Here is a 19,692-nt window from a genome sequence, read left to right as displayed (position 1 = left end):
TTATTTATATACACAAACTAACTATCACTATCCAACACCTGTTAACTTTATTACCTTAAACTACTAGGTATTTAATATCCATCAATAGAACCTATTAGATATGAACAGTTAAATTTGCTGATGACACCAAGATAGGTAGGAAAGAAAGTTGTCAAGTGGAGGTAGAGAGTCTGCAAAGGGATACAGACAGGTTAAGTGAGTGGGCAAAATTTTGGTGGATGGAGTATAATGTGAGTAAATGTGACTTGTTTACTTTGGCAGGAAGAATAGAAAAGCAGTATACTATTTAAGTGGAGAAGGATTGCGAAACTCACTGGTACAGAGGGATCTAGGTGTCCTGGTAAATGAATCATATAAAGTTAGTGTGCAGGTACAGCAAGTGATTAGGAAGGCAAATGGAATTTGGCACTGTGGACAGTTCTGCTTATTGAGATTCTTATTGAAGGTGATCTTTGTTTTAAATGTTGCACAACAGTGCTCTACACTATCCCAAAATAATCTTGCAGTCTAGCTCCAAGGAGCTACAAGAACACAGACCAGGGTAAACCAAAACCACTTAGTTGGGGTTAAGTGATATTAATTCTTTGTGGAGAATGCTGCATTGTATCTGGTCTACCTTGTCTCAGCCCCAGGAATATTTAGCTTTCAGTAGACATCAACATGTCATGAACAGTAATGAGAATGCATTACAAAGTGCAATTTAGAAATAGAATTAAAAAAAACCAAAGCAATCCCAGTATATGCCATCAGGCAGATATTTGTGTACCTAAGGTGAATGAATACTAGCACTTTGAAATCAGAATTCATATCACAAACTGATGTGACAGGGCTGAACTAATTTTCCATTTCATTCAACTGCATCAACTCCTAACAACTGATGAATATAATAATGTTATGTATATCTTGTCTGATTGACACAAACAAATCTCCACTCTGAGCTTCAGTTTTTAATATACAACTTTCTAAAGAAGGTTTTAGACATTTCTCGGGACCATCCACATTCTTCAGTTGAGAGAGTCAGTAAGTGGCCATCTTCTCGGCATCCTGTCACTATCTCTCCAGAGCTGGCACCATATAAGAAGAATTAACCTGGGCAAGGAACCTTCCCTTTGTTTTCCCCTCAGGAAATGGCAAACTGACAAACCACAGGTGTGAGCACAAAGTCTGCCACTTACAAGACAACACATTGGTAAACTATGTTGTTTACTACTTAAGTTACAATTTTAATCATTAATTAACTCAATAGAACAACACATTTGCTTATGTAAAAAAAATGTTTTCTTTTGGCAGGAGCAGCAGTTGATTGCAAACATAGGTACTTAGTAGCAAACAGATGAGCATCAAAAAAAATCTTACTTGAATGACAGCCAAGCTAAGAATCGCAAACCTTCATGTTTTGTAGAATCACTGATTACTTACTAGCTATCTTGCTAATGTTAAAAATTGAACAAAGTATTCCACTTACAGTAAAAAGATCTTCACAGTGTCTGGATATTCCTGGCAAGGTACTCTACAACAGAACAAATGGTTCCTCCAAAGTCAAGAGACACAACCACGGAAGAGAGTTATAGAGCTGGAGAGAGAAGAAAACAAGGAAGTAACTGTTTTCAGGAAATAAATGAAAATAATTGATCTGCTTTAGATTAACTCTTCAAGGACCTATGCTATAACAAGTTATCTGTGTTTTTGTAATGTATTGGAAAAAAATGTAAATTATTAAGGCTGAGAAATGGTATGTTACAAATGATACAATATTGGTAAGTCCAAAATTGTGCATTTTTATCAGACTAACCCTGGATGGATTTTACTGTTGGCCATGCTATTGACACCAGGTTGGAGCAGGAGTTGGACATGGTTTATTTAAACAAGCCCCAGGAGTTAAAATTGCCCTCAATTGTTGGCAAGTTGGGGTGAGCCTGATACCTGTCCTGTCACCACACCAATATTGTCCCTTATGCCCAGTTAAAATTAAGATTTATGAGTCTGCAAAACATCTGCTTCATCCTAATCACTGCTTAATAACCCAATGAATGGCTTACTTGGGAAAATAATTTTTAAAAATTAATTTGCGGGATGTGGACATTGCTGGCTAGGCCAGCATTTATTGCTCTTGCCCTAATTGTCCTTGAGAAAGAAGGGATGGGCAATGAGGTGCTGACAGCTGGCTGAAACATGTCTGTCAAAATAGTTTTGGGTGCAAGCATGATGTGTAAGTGTCATACTGCCAATAATTTAACCCTTCTTCAAGTGAAGGGGGGTTAAAATCATAAAATTTTACAGAACATAAGATTACCATTTGATATTTCATGCTGTTCTGAAAGCCATCCACAGACCCATTCCCCAGACATTTCCCCACATCCCCTAAATTTTTCATTTTGAAATATTTATCCATTTCTCCTTTCAAAGCTAATGCAGATTCTACAGCCTCTATTGTTTTAGGGAAGGCTTTCCAGATTCTAACAATCACCTGCTTAAAAAAAATCCCCATATCTCTCCCTTCATTCTTTGTCTGATGATATTAAATTTTGCACTTTAATTCCTGAAGATCAGTGAGCACTGGTGTTATTGAGTGTGAGAATTGATTCCATGACTTCTGATCCTAATCATGCAGTGTCTACTGACTTTTTTTTATATAGATTTCAGTCATTGTGGAAAAAAATCATTGCACAAGCAGAATAATATAATCAATTCTGAAGGTCTCTCAAACACTCTTGTACCTCCCTTCAGTCAAGAACTTCCCTTCAGTCAAATATTTCAACCATTTATGCATACGGTGTGTATCAATCAATTTCACATTGCCACTACAGTTTGAAATAAGATGACAGCAATGCCTATGTATTATAGATGCATACACATGATTTTGACTAGGCTAACACAGCAGTAACTGCGCACACATTCACACATTGACTCTACCGTATGAAGGTACATGAGATACCTACCACACACACAGGCACAAACTTACGCTTCATGATTAAAAAGACAATTAAAAAAAAACACTTACTGGAACAAAACAAGATTAGACACAAATTATTGTAACACCAGAAGCCAAAGCCCTGTTAAATCCTCTTTCAGAACCAACACAACATGTGCATTTGTGACAAATTGCAGGGGGAGAAAAGAAACTGACTGTGCAGCCAAAACAATAGATTCCATTTTTAAAACCTTTGTCAAATGCAAGTATTTTCATTTATGTCTTAATTCAAACCATTTAAGATTCAGGTACACAAAAATACACCTTATTTTTACCTTTTAAATAGTAATCCTTCTTACCAAACTCAATCATGCAGAATAATGCCAGAATTCAAAGCCTCCTATGAGCCTGGCTGAGAAACTAAAGCACCCACACAGTGCTGTCAGCCTATTTGTTGTTTTTAAGTCAGGTTCTTGTAATTGTATTGTAGACATAGGCTATGTATGAGATTGCCTATACTGACTGAGCTTTTTTTCACCTTTTAACCACGAGTTGTGGCATAAATGGTTGAAATACTATATTTTTTAAATGAGGAGAACTAACAAGGATTTGCCTTGTTCTGTTTGAAATATGTTCATTGATAAAATCATTTTATCTTGCCATTGAAATGTAATCTAAAACAAAAACAGAATTACCTGGAAAAACTCAGCAGGTCTGGCAACATCGGTGGAGAAGAAAAGATTTGACGTTTCGAGTCCTCATGACCCTTCGACAGAACTAGGTGAATCCAAGGAAGGGGTGATGCTGCCAGACCTGCTGAGTTTTTCCAGGTAATTCTGTTTTTGTTTTGGATTTCCAGCATCCGCAGTTTTTTATTTTTATCTCTGAAATGTAATCTAAGACCATCGATGTCCAAAATGCAGTATGAGTATTCTTTTTTTCCATCATTATAAACCTGGGGATGGAATGTCCATGGAGGTTCTCTTGGTCTCGCACCATAATCCTTTTGGAAGATTGGGGAAAGCCTTAAAGAAATGGGGTAATCAGATGTTCCTTAAGGGTGTCTCCTGATCTTCCGCCTAAATTAGGGAATCCCCATGGAACCTCTTTCCTCTAGATTTTCAAAATCATCCCCGATCAGTTTTTACTGATTTTCACTATCTTGTAACTCATGGAATTTCCTGAAATCTGGCAATCTTTGATAACCTCGTGAGTTTTAATTCCACGCAAATCTGCTAGTTCCTGCTTCCCAATCCTGGGAGTGATGACTTACACTGGGATATGAGTCTAACTCATGTGGGTAAATCTTTCATAAGGGCTGGCATAGTTGATCTCTGAAATAACACAATAACTTGTGTTTATATAGTGCCTTTAATTAGAAAAACATCCCAAAGCACATCGCAGAGGCATAATCACCTGAAAATGGATGGCAAGACAAAGAATGATCTTAAGTGAGAAGAGGGTGGTAGAGATGTTTAGCATTGGGAGTCTAAATCAAGGAGTGTGGACTGGTTGTCAATGGAAGGATGAGGTTGAGGGGAGCACAAGAGGCTAGTGTCAGTGAAATGGAGAAGTGAGTTTTAATTTTAATTTTAAATAATAAAATTTCCCAGTATTTTAAATAAGGTCTTTTAGTCAGTTTATGCAATTTTGAATGTCTTTGCCTCAGTTGAAGGTTATTAAAGTCTCAACCTCATTAAAGTCTCAAAATCCACAGCAACAGCTCCATTTTATAAGACAACAGCTTCAAGTATGTTTAACAAAATTTGATCTTCTTCCACGACAGCAAGGATTATCATATTGAGATCTGTGAGTCCCAGGAGGCTTGCAAAGGAGTCTATGAGGCCATCCATTTACTATGGCTTTTCTTTCCTGTTTACTTGCTGGCACCTTATTTCTGTTACTCAAAGTCTATTCAAACCCTTATCTGAGTGAAATGAAATAAATAAGAATGATAACATTAAGGTAGCTGGCAAGTGCACTAGATGTTATTTCATAGGGTTCCCAGGACTGTGCCAATATTTACAGGAGGTTCCCAAACAGAGAAGGTATCATTTTGTTATCAAAAAAGAAAGAATGACTCCAGAGAAATCCTATTTAAATTGCAATAATCACTACCTCTCAAAAAATAGTCAATTCTGTGTACCATATTTTTATATTATATTTAAGTTATCATGGAAACCAACTTTATTTACATAACGAATTTCCTGCTGCCTATTTTTGACTGTCAAAGTGCACAAAACCTAAAGCGTTATTACATTAAGTTAACATAAGACAATATGGAGCAGGATTAAGCCATATAGCCCTTCGAGCCTGCTCTGCCATTGAGTAAGATCATGGTTGATCTTCCACCTCAAAACCGCCTTCTTGCATTATCCCCATGTCTCTCGATTCCCTTGGTATCCAGAAATTTATCTATCTCTGTTTTGATGAGCCTGCCGACAGCTCTCTGAAGTAAGGAATTCCATGGATTCACCATTCTTCATGTGAAGAAATTTCTCCTCATCTCAGCCCTAAATGACCAACCCCACATTCTGAGACTCTCACCCAGTGGAAACCTCCTCCCAGCATCTACCTCATCAAGCCCCTTAAGAATGTTATGTGTTTCAATCAGATCACCTCTCATCCTGCTAAACTCTTGGAAATATAGGTCTGATCTATTCAATCTTTCTTTGGAGGACTATCCTCTCATCCCAGGAATCTGCCTAGTAAACCTACTTTGCACTCCCGCTAAGGGAAGTATATTCTCCCCTAGGGTAGGAGACCAAAAATGGAAACCCTGCTCCAAGTGTGGTCCCACCAAAGCTATGTGTAATTAGAGTAAGACTTTTTTACTTGTAATTCTGAATTCTTTGTAATAAAGGCCAACATGCTATTTGCCTTTCTAATTGTTTGCTGTACCTGCATGCCAAACTTCTGTGATTCATATGTGTACCAGCATTTCCCAATTTCCTACCAAAGTGGATAACTTCACCCTCCACATTATATTCCATCTGTCACCTTCTTGCCCACTCACTTAACCTGTTAAAATCTTTTTGTATCCTCCTTATAGCATAAATTGATTTGTATTGTCAGTAAAATTGAACACATTACACTCAGTCCGCTCACCTAAGTCATTGATATTTATTGTAAATAGCTGAGACCAAATTACTTTTGAAACCCCACTTCTTTCCTCAACAGATAAAGGGAATTAAGGACAGATACATTTCAACGTAGTATACACCTCCAGTTAAAAAATATCACTGGTACAGATATGATATCCAAATGGCTTCATCCTGTGCTGCAGATCCTTTGTGATTTTTTTGCTGACAAGTGCATAAAAGAAAATAGGTAAGCCTTTCATGTGCTATGGAGTAACAAAAAAAAGTAATTATTTTTGAATTTTCTTTCAGTTACAATGAATAGAATTCATAAATAGTCATTTTAAATGATCTAAAATGGCCCAAAGGAAACCGAACAAACACAAATTGATTTTCTGAAGATGATTGCTCTCTGTAAATGATTTTGTCCTGGTCTCAAACTTGTTAAACAGAGATATTTATTTCTTACATAATGAGAAATAGGACTGGGAGAAAAACTCTGTTAATGATTTTTCTGTTGTCTGGAACAAATGCAGCAATTTGCAGACATATCTGTTCCTTTTAGAGTATGAAATTTGATAGTTCTGCAAAATGCCACATTTTCTCCAAGACTCTTATGAGCTCCAATACTCACTAGATGTTAGACAATGATGATGCTTTTAACTCTATGTAAAGTTTCCAGATTGAAGCCATTCAGCTTCATTGTCCGGTTAATTCAAGAATTACTATGATATCAAAGTACAGGACAGTATTTATATATATAGGACCGTGACATATGTTCCTTAATGGTGCATTGGTGTTTCCAGGGTTGAAGAGGCCTAAATAGTACTATAAATGCCACTGAATATGTAGAATTGAGATGAATAGATAGTAATTTGATTGGGAATTCAGCACACACTACTGATTAGGCTAACTGAAATTCTGAATTGAAAATGGAACTGTATTGAGTGATGCAATGCAAATAAGATGTTTTGATCTTCTTGGAGTAATTAAGTTTTCAAACTAAAATGATCATGGTACTCTGATAACTTTACAAATAAAGAAATTAAGTAATGTGGTAATGACCAATACAGACCAGGCAACTATAATTCAATTCCGAATCAGTGCTGCATTTGCTGATCTCAGAAAGAATAGCAGAGAGGGTGGTTTTAATTAGACTCAGTAGCTTAAGCTTTGAAAAGGAAGATTCAATTTAGGGTTCCTTTCTTGCCTGTTAATTAGTGGACCTGCTGACAGTACATACTGGTGGCAAAGTAAGTAAGGTCAAAAAGCGTAAGCAAGTTGGCAAGAAAATTAAAGATGGGTCTTTGAAAGTACTGTCAGAGTGCGGCAATGCAAAAATGCAATGAGTTAAATGAAAAGTTTTAAGGCAATTATTTTGTTTTTGTGTTAGCCAAATAGACAACTCGTTGACTGCTTCTTTCCCCTGTTGTAGCATGCTGTTGAAGTCTGCTGCAGCAAATTTATGGTGGTTGGGGAATCTGCTTCACACATGTAAATGACCCCAGGGCTGGAAATATGGCATAGGTCAGTGAGGCATCACCAGGTTGGGCAGAATTCCTGCTCTGCCAGAAATGCAGCCTAATTAAGGTGGGGGCAGCCTATTTACACATCAAAAATGGTCAACTGGGAGAGGTACTGAAGCGGAGCTGGAACCCATACCATTACATCAGCTCACGTCTTCAAGAGAAGAGAAAATCAGAAAGAAAATTGGAAAATTATTTTGATTTCTGATCCATAGGAATCAGATATTTGTAGTTTTTAAAAAGCAGGGTAGTTTTGTAAGGTCATCTGCAGTCTACCTCAGTGAAAGTCAGCAGCCTTCCACTAGCCATGCTGCAACCACTGAGGTAGCACTGTGTGGGAATACTAGGACAGGCAAAGGCACCAAGGAAATGCACAAGGTGAGTAGTTTTACATGTATTACTGAAAGTGTTGTCCTAATGGAATAGTTTTTTTGTTGATCGCATTTATTTCAGGATTTTGGCCAAAAGGACAAGGTATGGGACACAGTAGATGGCAGATGGATTGAAAGAGTGTTTGGTCGGAGGGGCTGGGAGTGGTGGTGGGGGGGTGGGGTGGTGGTGGTGGTGGTGGTGTTTTGGGGCCGGGGGATTGGGAGGAGTCAGAATTGTGGAACAACTGTGGTGTTGGGATAAGTCTCAGTATCTGCCCATGGGTGACCTGTCTGGACCAAAGAAATCCCAGATGCCTCCTCCCTGCTTCCTCTTTATCCTTGTCCCGCGATGTCCTCTGAATGCTTGGTGGCAAGGGCTGTGCCCTCGTGATAGCTCAGTTGTGGAAGAGAAAACAGACTACCATGACCTTTCATTCTTGGTATGGTGAACACTGGAGGATGTCCCCTGAGCAGCCCAGACAGTAGAACTGTTGCTTCAGGACACTGATGGTCTGTTCCCAATGTTCCTTTTTGCTGCATGACTCTCATTATAGGTGCACAGTTCCCGTGTGGTCAGGAGGTCCAGGTGAATCATTAGCCAGGTATAAAGGGGGTAGCTTCCATCACCCAGCAGCCAGCCTCTGGTTCTTTCTAGTGGCCCAAAGGTAGTGAATATGGCTGACTGCCGCAGGATGAAAGCATTGTGTCTGCTGCCAGGATAGCAAGCATTCACCAAGAGGACCTTGTGGTCATGGTTGGACACCAACTGAATGTAAGTAGGGTGGTTTCCCCTTGTGGCTACGGAACACCCCTCTGTCAACATGGGGCCTGCAGAGACAAATGTGTGCAGTCAATTGTACTAGGCACCATTTGGAATCACACCAGCCTGGCAAAGCCAGGTGCTTTCTCCTCCTGCTTCTCTCTGGTCAGCGAGGATAAAGCGGTCCTTTCTCCTTCTGACCAGGGCCTCTGTCACTTCCCTGATGCAAGGCTGGATGCTGAACTGTGAGATGTTGCTAATGCTGGTTGCTTCTAGCTGGAAGGATCTGCTGGTGTAGAAATTTCGGACAGCAGGGAGCTTGACAGCCACTGGCAGTGCAATCCTAGCCCAGATCAGCTTGGAGCAGGTGGTACAGTTCAGTGAACACCCCCTCTTTGAAACACAGGCACCTCACACACTGCTCCTGGCTGAAGTGGAAGTAGGAGAAGTGCTTCTTAAAGACCCTTAGTCAGTAGAACCATCTATTGAGACCCCTCCTCCACTTTCTCCCTCTGTGCAATGTTTCCCCTCTGTTGACTGTGCTGCATTTCTATACCATGCTGCAGCCCAGATTTCTGAAGCAGGCTCTCTTCTGACAGGCTTCCCAACTCCTCTGACCTCCTTGTCAGGATCCAGCACCACTCGCTTGAAAAGCATAAAAATGAGCAAAATTCCTCCAATAATAGAACACAGTCCTACCACTAACTTTATGCCAGTAAAAGCAAGTCAAAAGCACCTTGCCTGGAAGTTGGATGGTTAACTCTTTAAGTAACTTTAGCGGGGGGTGGTGGGGGGGCGGTGGTGGTGGGTGGTGGTGTCCCTTGTGCAGCTGAACATATGTTCAGAAGAGGGCATTAACAGGACCTATAAACCCAAAGTGACAGATTGTGTGCCAAGTCAGTTCTAGGCATTGTTTGACCTCACAAACTGCCCATTCTGCATACTTCTAGTGCACACACAGCATGCCTGCTCTTGTGTCCTGTCAGTGGAGGAGTGCATTAGTTCACATTATTTGTCTTCAAACAAAAGAAGGAAAATGCAATCTAAAATGAATCCACTGGTGAGTCACTCTGCCAATGGTTTGAAAACAACTGAGCAACTGTATTTTCTGCAGTCACTAAAGCTTCTCAGAATTACAACAATTCCATTGCTTTAAAATTGAAATAACCTTCAGATCATCTCCCCTGACAAGATAATATGGTACTTCAATCAAGTTGGTTGTTCCGTGAAGGAATTTTATAATTAACTTACAATTTTTCTTCATGTAAAACATCACTTACATACAGCCAAGCTTCTAAATTTTTAAACCTTGTTCAAGTCAGTAATAGTGTCTCAAAATCCAATTTATTTGATGAAGTGCAAGTCTCTAAGACATGAAGAATCCGAACAATTAATAATTGGCTTGCGTATTTCTTTTGATTCTGGAGATTGATTATATTATCTCACACAAAACATTTATTAGAAAAATGTTGATTGTTACCTCTTTCATAATTTCTTGTTTCTTAATTTACTTAAATACACAAGATGTTGGCCCTGATTTTATGTCAGTAATGACTGTGAAAATTGAATTTGCGGTCATTATTCCATTGAAGTGGAAAGCAGCTTCTGGAGTTCGGACATGCGCAGAATAATTTGGGAACCCAGGAGTTGCTGTCAGTGAGTCCAGGCTTCTCTAAAGCATGTGCTGTTGAGGTCTCACCCCCAGACTGCAATCAACTAGAAATCATTAGACTGATGAGAACTTCTGTTCTTATACTCAGAGTGTGGAGTTTACTGTCCCCCTACATCACCCCTGACAATGAGTTTGGAGGTGGAGGGCATTTAATTGGGTGGGAGGGTTCAGGATGGAGTCCCTGTTGCCTTCCTGCCGCTGCCTGGTTAAGTCTGGGGCAGGAAGGCTTGTGGACAGCCTAACCATGCGGATGCTGATTGAGGCCCTCAAGTGGACGATTAACATCCACTTAAGGGCCTCATCCCTCCTCCGGTTTTCAGCCAGGAGGTGGCAGAGGAATTACCCTGTAGGCAGGCTTCCAGGGTTGGTGGTGGTGGTGGTGGGGGGGTTTGGCTCCAAAGGCAGTCAATGCCTGATCAAGGGACCCAGTAGTGGGAAATGGGGGTGGGTGGGGGGGGTGGGGGTAACCTGCTGAGAGCCACCCCCTGTCCTTTCTTCTGACCCCCCACCCCCACCAGCCCCCCCGGCCCCCTCTCCACAACACCAATCCTGTCCTCACTCACCTGTATCCCTGGATCCCTTGTTGATTCTCGGTCTCTGGTGGGTGCATTACCGGCAGCAGCCATTGCTTTCAGTGGCATTGATGGGCAATGGAGTACTGCTAGCCTCTGATTAACTGGCAGGTCTCAGGAGCAGTTTCTCAACACCCCTGCCCTCCCAACCCATGGTCCTAAATCCCAGGAAGGCCAGATGCTGGCCAGTTAAGTTCCTGATGGGATTTTCCCAAAGGAAGTGAAGTGAGGCTCTCGCCAGTTCTCTAGCTGGCAGGTGAGACTATCATCACCAATATTAAATTTCCCCCATAGTCTCACTGTAAAAACGCTTGAAATAGTTACATCTATTGATTGAGATGTAATTGGGGTTTGAACCATGCAACAAGTTCATAATCTGCTACATAGTCTCACTGGCATTGAAAGAGTAATTTTATATTTGTTGAATATGAAATTTCTCCATTATTACAAAAAATTCACTTCTTAATTTTTTGTAAAGTTTCTGACATTTTATGTTCCACCTTAAACCTATTTGTATGTGTGAATTCTTTTTGTTTATTTTTTCTATCCGTAAGATTTAAAATGAAAGTGCAAGGATTTAAATGTTTTTTATTTCCTGGTTTTCTGCCTGTGAGAATATTTCAATGTGTTAGGCTGGTTGTGAAGAGAACCATGTAAGTCCAAGGAGAATTAAAGATGAGGCCAAGGATTTTAAATTTGATACGTCAGGAAATGGGGAGCCAATGAAGATCAATGAGGACAGGAGTGGGCAATTGGATGTGCAGGATAGGTTACATGAAGCATCTTCCACTACAAGTTACCAAAATGTGATCTTTAATCTTATTTCCAAAATTTAAGACTCTAATCTACCCACCATTGCAGCCTAATATTGGATGCTGGCCTGTAAAGCCAGCTTGCTTTATTTGCTACGAACAGGTAATTAGGACACCACATTAACATCTTCTTATGGAATATGATATGAGAATGAAAAGTACATGTAAAAATCTATTTCGTGTGACTGAATAACTATGAATTCTTCTGAAAAAGGCTATTCTTAGCCTTAATCATTCAAACTATTCTGAATTTGGTGTAATGCACACATGCACATTTTTTACTGCTCAATTATCTATACTCTGAGAGTTATTAACCTAGTACACAATAGGGCCTGATAATTAATCAACCTGTAACTTCAGGCATAGCAAATGTGCAGGGAATGAGCACAGAAGTAACACCTGAGTAATAGAAAAGATAAAAGTAATGCAATTGCATTCAGTTCCTCTGAAGACCAAATGGGACTTATTTTTAATTCATTCAGGGGATGTGGGCTTCGCTGGCTGGGCCAGCATTTATTGTCCATTCCTAGTTGCCCTTGAGAAGGTGGTGGTGAGCTGGCTTCTTGAACCGCTGCAGCCCATGTGGTGTAGGTACATCCACAGTGCTGTTAGGGAGCGAGTTGCAGGGTTTTGACCCAGCGACAGTGAAGGAACGGTGATATATTTCCAAGTCAGGATGGCAAGTGACTTGGAGGGAGCCTCCAGCTGGTGGTGTTTCCATCTATCTGCTGCCCTTGACCTCCTAGGTGATGGGTGATATTCCAGGTTCTTAACAAAAACAACTAGACACATAGGCATCATTTTATTAGCATTTGAACTGATATAAATACACTTTCCTCCCTTGAAAGAGAAAAAGCCAATTGTTAATTTGATTTGTTCGTGTATGGTAACATTGGGCACATTTTGGAATAAGAAGAAAGAAAAGTGGCAATATGAATATGAGAGGTAAAGAAAGGCTGTTCTGACTGCCTAGGAACAGGGTGGAGAGAATATTTAAAATATGAGAATTCAAGGAATGTAAAACTGATTCTATTGCCATGCAACGCATGTAAACCTATCTCACCTGCTTCAGGTAAGGTATTCTTACATATAGCATACCATAATAGGCACCGATGTGAATGCAAGATACAGATTCTGATTTTCTACCTATTTTATTACCATTGGCACTATTGCTAATACTAGGATGTCATGGTGCAAAAAGTATTTTCTCATGATCAATAGCACCACTAAATACATTGACGAATTGTAACTTATAAGCACTTCCAGCAATGTAATGTATTATTACTATTAAAATAGAACCCTTCTCTAGCCTGCAGCATGAAGGAGGGGCGGCTGCAAGTAATTGCCAGTAATCTAGGAGCCAAACTGATTCCCTCAGGCCTTATGTATGTGTCATAAGTTGTTTTATTATGTAGGTTTGGGGACTTCTAGCCATTTGGGAACAGAAGTCTCTTCATCTCTAATTACTAGTTTTTCCAGTTAATTACAGAAAATATTTGGATGCACTGTTTCTGGTACCTACCACCGGCATATGTAGTGCCAGAAAAAATAGAATCCTGCTGTTGGTATCTGAAGTGCTTCACAAATAAATGCTGGTGTGTTTATACTTCCCAATCTGCCTGAGAATTTAGATCCAGTGACAACCTTAACTAACACAGGAAGGAGATTTCTTTCTTGTCTGGTGCTGAACATCATGGCTACCATTGCGAAAAGAATAGACCCCCGATCATTCTGTAATGCTGCAGAACCTTTAATATATTATTAGTAATTATTTATGAATAGCATTATGACGAAGCGTTTCCTGATTATTTTTATTTCAAAATTACCATTCTTTATCTCCCTTTTGTGAAATGATTTTGTGTGAACTGCAATAAAATATCCTACCCAAATGTTAACTTGCTTTCTCCTTTTATCAATGCTTACTCATCTGTTGTACATTCACAGCACCATACCTTGCATGGTAATAAGTGATGTTTTTTTTGTTTCCTTCACTGGTTGCAGGTAAAGTCGTTATTATTAAGTGACTACACTGTATGACTGTGACAAAAAAAGGACACAAAAAGAGCAGCTGTTCCCTCAACCCAATCCATACTAATAGGGTTCAACATACACTCATCATTAATTCAATCCCACTTTATTCATTCCTCTGCCTGTGGCCATACAATATTCTGAGAAGCAAAAAAGAGAGAGAGAAAAAATGTATGGCCAATTCAGGGACAAAAACGAGAAAGATTTCATTGTGAGCTCCAAAGACAAGCAAGCAAACTCCAGGAGATATGGAACTAATCACTGCTATCTTTTTTTTGCTTTTGAAACTCATGGTATCTTCCACTCGCAGAAATGTATCTACCTGGAGGAATATGACATTCCACAAAAAAAGTTTTTCAGGGCCAGAGAGGTTGTTCAACAATAATTCTGAACTTACTATGCCTCTTACTATAAAGAGGTTATACCTCTTTCAACACACGATGGAAATTCTTCAAGAGTTTTTACAGCTAGACTAAAAGCATAAAAGCGAAAGTTCATATCAGTTCACGTTATTTCATAAGATTTCCATCAGTGGGTATATCAACAATGGATTCTGTAGAGGAGCAGGGAATCAATGACACCTACATCTGGATTTCTGCATTTAACTGCATGTGTGCAGATGGCAGAGGTTAATGTCAGTTTCACAGTGTTATTGTTGGTGAACACTGACAGTTTTGCTATCATTACAACTGCAAAATCCAGGACAATATAAACCTTCTAATATCCTGAATAAGTAAACGAACATTTAAATTATTTTTAATTTTCAAATATTTGCATTTAGTCAACTTTTAAAAATTAATTCATGGGATGTGGGCTTCGATGGCTGGGCCAGCATTTATTGCCCATCCCTAGTTGCCCTTGACAAGATGGTGGTAAGCTGTCTTCTTGAACTACTGCAGTCCATGTCATGTAGGCACATCAACAATGCTGTTAGGGAGGGAGTTCCAGGATTTTGACCCAGCAACAGTGAAGGAAGGGCAATATATTTCCAAGTCAGGATGGTGAGTGACTTGGAGGCGAAGTTCCAGCTATTGACTGCCCTTGTCCTTTGAGATGGTAGCAGTCGTGGGTTTGGAAGGTGCTGTCTAAGGAGCCTTGGTGAATTGCTGCAGTGCATCTTGGAGATGGTACACACTGCTGCTACTGTGCGTCGGTGGTGGAGGGAGTGAACGTTTGTGAACGTGGCGCCAATCAAGCAGGTTGCTTTGTCCTGGACAGTGCCAAGCTTTTTGAGTGTTGTGGGAGCTGCACTCATCTAGACAAGCAGGGACTATTCCATCACACTCCTGACTTGTGCCTTGTAGATGGTGCACAGTCTTTGGGGAGCCAGGAGGTGAGTTACTTGTCGCAGAATTCCTAGCTTCTGACATGTTCTTGTAGCCAGAGTATTTATATGGCTAGTCCAGTTCAGTTTCTGGTCAATGGTAAGCCCCAGGATGTTGACAGTGGGGGATTCAGTGATGGTAATGCCATTAAATGTCAAGGGGCGATGATTAGATTGTCTCTTGTTGGAGATGGTCATTGCCTGGCACTTGTGTGGCACAAATGTTACTTGCCAAGCCCAAGCCTGGATATTGTCCAGGTCTTGCTGCATTTGAACATGGACTGCTTCAGTATCTCAGGAGGCGTGAATGGTACTGAATATTGTGCGAACATCCTCACATCTGAACTTATGATGGAAGGAAGGTAATTGATGAAGCAGCTGAAGTTGGGCCAAGAACACTACTCTGAGGAACCCCTGCAGTGATGTCCCAGAACTAAGATGATTGACCTCCAACAACCACAACCATCTTCCTTTGTGCTAAGTTTGACTTCAATCAGCAGAGAGTTTCCCCCCTGATTCCCATTGACTACAGTTTTGCTCGGGCTCCTTGATGCCACACTTGTCAAATGCAGCCTTGATGTTAAGGGCAGTCACTCTCACCTCACCTCTGGAGTTCAGCTCTTTTGTCCATGTTTGTCTCAAGGCTATAATGAGGTCAGGAGCTGAGTTGCCCTGGCGGAACCCAAACTGGTTATAACCTGAGTAGGTTATTGCTAAGCAAGTATCACTTGATAGCACTGTTGATGACCCCTTCCATTACTTTACTGATGATTGAGAGTAGACTGATGGGGCAGTAATTGGCTGGGTTGGACTTGTCCTGCTTTTTGTGTACAGCACATATCTGGGCAATTTTCCACATAGCCGGGTAGATGCCAGTGTTGTAACTGTACTGAAACAGCTTGGCTAGGGGCGTGGCATGTTCTGGAGTACGTCTTCAGTACTATTGCTGGAATATTGTCAGAGCCCATAGTCTTTGCAATATCCAGTGCCTTCAGCTATTTCTTGATATCACGTGGAATGAATTGAATTGGCTAAAGACTAGCATCTGTGATGCTGGGAGCCTCCGAGAAGGATCAGCAACTCTGCATTTCTGGATGAAGATTGTAGCAAATGCTTCAGCCTTATATTTTGCACTGATGTGCTAGGCTCCCCCATCATTGAGGATGTGGATATTTGTGGAGCTTCCTCCTCCAGTGAGTTGTTTAATCATCTACCACCATTCATGACTAGATGTGGCAGGACTGCCGTTGGTTGTGGAATCACTTAGCTCTGTATATTGCATGCTGCTTAAGCTGTTTGGCACACAAGTAGTCCTGTGCTATAGATTCACCAGGTTGACACAACATTTTTGGGTATGCCTGTTGCTGCTCCTGCACTCTTCATTGAGCCAGGGTTGATCCCCTGGCTTGGTGGAAATAGTAGAATGGGAGATATGCCAGGCCATGAGGTTACAGATTGTGTTTGATTACAATTCTGCTGCTACTGATGGGCCACAGCACCTCATGGAGCACCTCCAGCCTTGAGTTGCTAGATCTGTTTGAAATCTATCCCATTTGGCATTGTGGTAATGCCACACAATGGAGTGAATCCCCAATGTGAAGGTGGGACTTCGTCTCCACAACGATTGTATAGTGTTCACTCCTACCGAAATCATCATGGACGGATGCATCTGCGGCAGGCAAGTTGGTGAGAATGAAGTCAAGTATGTTTTTCCCACTTGTTGGTTCCCTCACCAGCTGCTGCAGACCTGGTCTAGCAGCTATGTCCTTTATGTTTGGACAGCTCGGCCAGTAGTGGTGCTACCGAGCCACTATTGGTGATACACATTGAAGTCCCCCACCCAGAGTACATGCTGCGCCCTTGCCACCCCCAGTGCTTCTTCCAAGTTGTGTTCATCAAAGTTCACCCAAGCACTGATTCATCAGCTGAGGGAGGACAGTACATGGTAATCAGCAGGAGGTTTCCTTGCCCATGTTTGGCCTGATGCCATGAGACTTCATGGGGTCCAGAGTCAATACTGAGAACTCCCAGGGCAACTCCCGCCCCATTTTGTACCACTGTGCCGCCACGTCTGCTGGTTATGTCCTGCCCCTAGGATGGTGATGGTGGTGTCTGGGACATTATCTGTAAAATATGATTCCATGAAGATGACTGTGTCAGGCTTATGCTTGACTAGTCTGTGAGACAGCTCTCCCAATTTTGGCACTAACCCCCAGATGTTAGTAAGGAGGACTTTGTAGGGTCGACAGGGCTGAGTTTGCTGCTGTCATTTCCAGTGCCTGGGTCAATGCCAGACATAGCCGTCCAGTTTCATTCCTTTTTTGATGCTTTGTAGCAGTTTGATACAACTGAGCGGCTTGCTAAGCCATTTCAGAGGGCATTTAAGAGCCAATCACATTGCTGTGGGTCTAGAGTCACATGTAGTGACTCCAGATGGGTTTTTACAACAATCAACAGTGGTTTTATTTTCCACCATCTGCCATGGTGGGATTCAAACCCAGGTCCCCAGAGCACTACCCTGGGTCTCTGGATTACAAGTCTAGCGCCGATACCATTGTGCCATTGCCTCCCACTTGCGTTATAAATCCTTCAACAACTTTGCTCTATGAATTCTTTTTGAAATTCAACCATTTTTCAGGTTAGACATGGCAGCTATTTTGCACCAGCGTTATAGCAGCAATGGGATCATCTGTTTTCTGAAGGGGGATATTGACCAGAACACCAAGTGAACTTCCTACTCTTCAATTTTGGCATCCTTAACATCCATCAGCGCAGCCAAATGGTACATTTTAATTTCACATCTTGAGAACAGTAGATCCAACAGTGCAGTGCTCCTCAGTATTGTAAGTACCGATCTTATCTATCTGCTCATATCATATTGTGTGGCTTGAACCCACACAAATCTTTGGTTCAAAAGCAAGAGTGCTACCAATTACCACAAAGTCAACATTGAAATGTTTTCTCATGAAGGTTTCTTTAAAGTGTATTTTAACAAGTTATTTATTTACCTGAAATTCCAGAATCATAAGGAAATAAAATAAATTAATCATTGGTCAATGTGTATGTATAACACTACTTATTCTTAATATCTAATGCCCTTTGCATGTCCTTGATAACACCTAAGTCTATCAAACATCAAACATAAGCTTTATTTGCTACCTACATTGATTTCAAATTTTCAGTTAGTTGTTAATACATTGAATCCTTATTTGAACATGGCAACTGCTAGTCAGCCTGAAGCTATATTCCAATAAGGGTAGCTTTATTGCCTTGGTCTATTGACTGCAATTTACCAGCAAACATACAGCCAGACATTCTTTCCATGCAAATAAATCCATTGAGACAATCTATCAGATCATAACCTTCCTTCCTCGTCTCATCTAAAGAATTTAGTACAAATTCTTTTTGAAATGGCAACTATTGGATTCCCTTCATCCAAGAGCTTAGATATTTACTCAAAGAATCCCAATATGTTATCAAAGCATAACCCATTACTTGTAAAACAATAACAAAAACAGAATTACCTGGAAAAACTCAGCAGGTCTGGCAGCATCGGCGGAGAAGAAAAGAGTTGACTTTTCGAGTCCTCATGACCCTTCGACAGAACTTGAGTTCGAGTCCAGGAAAGAGCTGAAATATAAGTTGGTTTAAGGTGTGTGTGTGGGGGGCGGAGAGATAGAGAGACAGAGAGGTGGAGGGGGGGTGTGGTTGTAGGGACAAACAAGCAGTGATAGAAGCAGATCATCAAAAGATGTCAACGACAATAGTACAATAGAACACATAGGTGTTAAAGTTAAAGTTGGTGATATTATCTAAACGAATGTGCTAATTAAGAATGGATGGTAGGGCACTCAAGGTATAGCTCTAGTGGGGTTTTTTTTATAATGGAAATAGGTGGGAAAAGGAAAATCTTTATAATTTATTGGAAAAAAAAAAGGAAGGGGGAAACAGAAAGGGGGTGGGGATGGGGGAGGGAGCTCACGACCTAAAGTTGTTGAATTCAATATTCAGTCCGGAAGGCTGTAAAGTCCCTAGTCGGAAGATGAGGTGTTGTTCCTCCAGTTTGCGTTGGGCTTCACTGGAACAATGCAGCAAGCCAAGGACAGACATGTGGGCAAGAGAGCATGGTGGAGTGTTAAAATGGCAAGCGACAGGGAGGTTTGGGTCATTCTTGCGGACAGACCGCAGGTGTTCTGCAAAGCGGTCGCCCAGTTTACGTTTGGTCTCTCCAATGTAGAGGAGACCACATTGGGAGCAACGAATGCAGTAGACTAAGTTGGGGGAAATGCAAGTGAAATGCTGCTTCACTTGAAAGGAGCGTTGGAGAGACCAAATGTAAACTGGGCGACCGCTTTGCAGAACACCTGCGGTCTGTCCGCAAGAATGACCCAAACCTCCCTGTCGCTTGCCATTTTAACACTCCACCCTGCTCTCTTGCCCACATGTCTGTCCTTGGCTTGCTGCATTTTTCCAGTGAAGCCCAACGCAAACTGGAGGAACAACACCTCATCTTCCGACTAGGCACTTTACAGCCTTCCGGACTGAATATTGAATTCAACAACTTTAGGTCTTGAGCTCCCTCCTCCATCCCCACCCCCTTTCTGTTTCCCCCTTCCTTTTGTTTTTTTCCAATAAA

At 41.0% G+C, this 19,692-nt stretch overlaps 1 protein-coding gene across 5 annotated transcripts in view; it reads right to left on the bottom strand.

Annotated features, from left to right (window-relative positions):
• Window positions 1–19,692, bottom strand: part of card14 (caspase recruitment domain family, member 14) — a 100,573-nt gene that overhangs the window by 63,883 nt on the left and 16,998 nt on the right. For all 5 annotated transcript variants that reach the window (XM_041216898.1, XM_041216896.1, XM_041216897.1 and 2 more), the window contains one exon: window positions 1,466–1,573. The gene's annotated coding sequence lies outside the window, so the exon portion shown is untranslated. The remainder of the gene's footprint in view (window positions 1–1,465; window positions 1,574–19,692) is intronic.

Source organism: Carcharodon carcharias, chromosome 22 (assembly GCF_017639515.1).
Source record: "Carcharodon carcharias isolate sCarCar2 chromosome 22, sCarCar2.pri, whole genome shotgun sequence".
NCBI classification, from domain to species: domain Eukaryota; kingdom Metazoa; phylum Chordata; class Chondrichthyes; order Lamniformes; family Lamnidae; genus Carcharodon; species Carcharodon carcharias.
The sequence above is the reverse complement of the archived record's forward strand: the minus strand, read 5'-3'. Positions and strand labels throughout refer to the sequence as shown.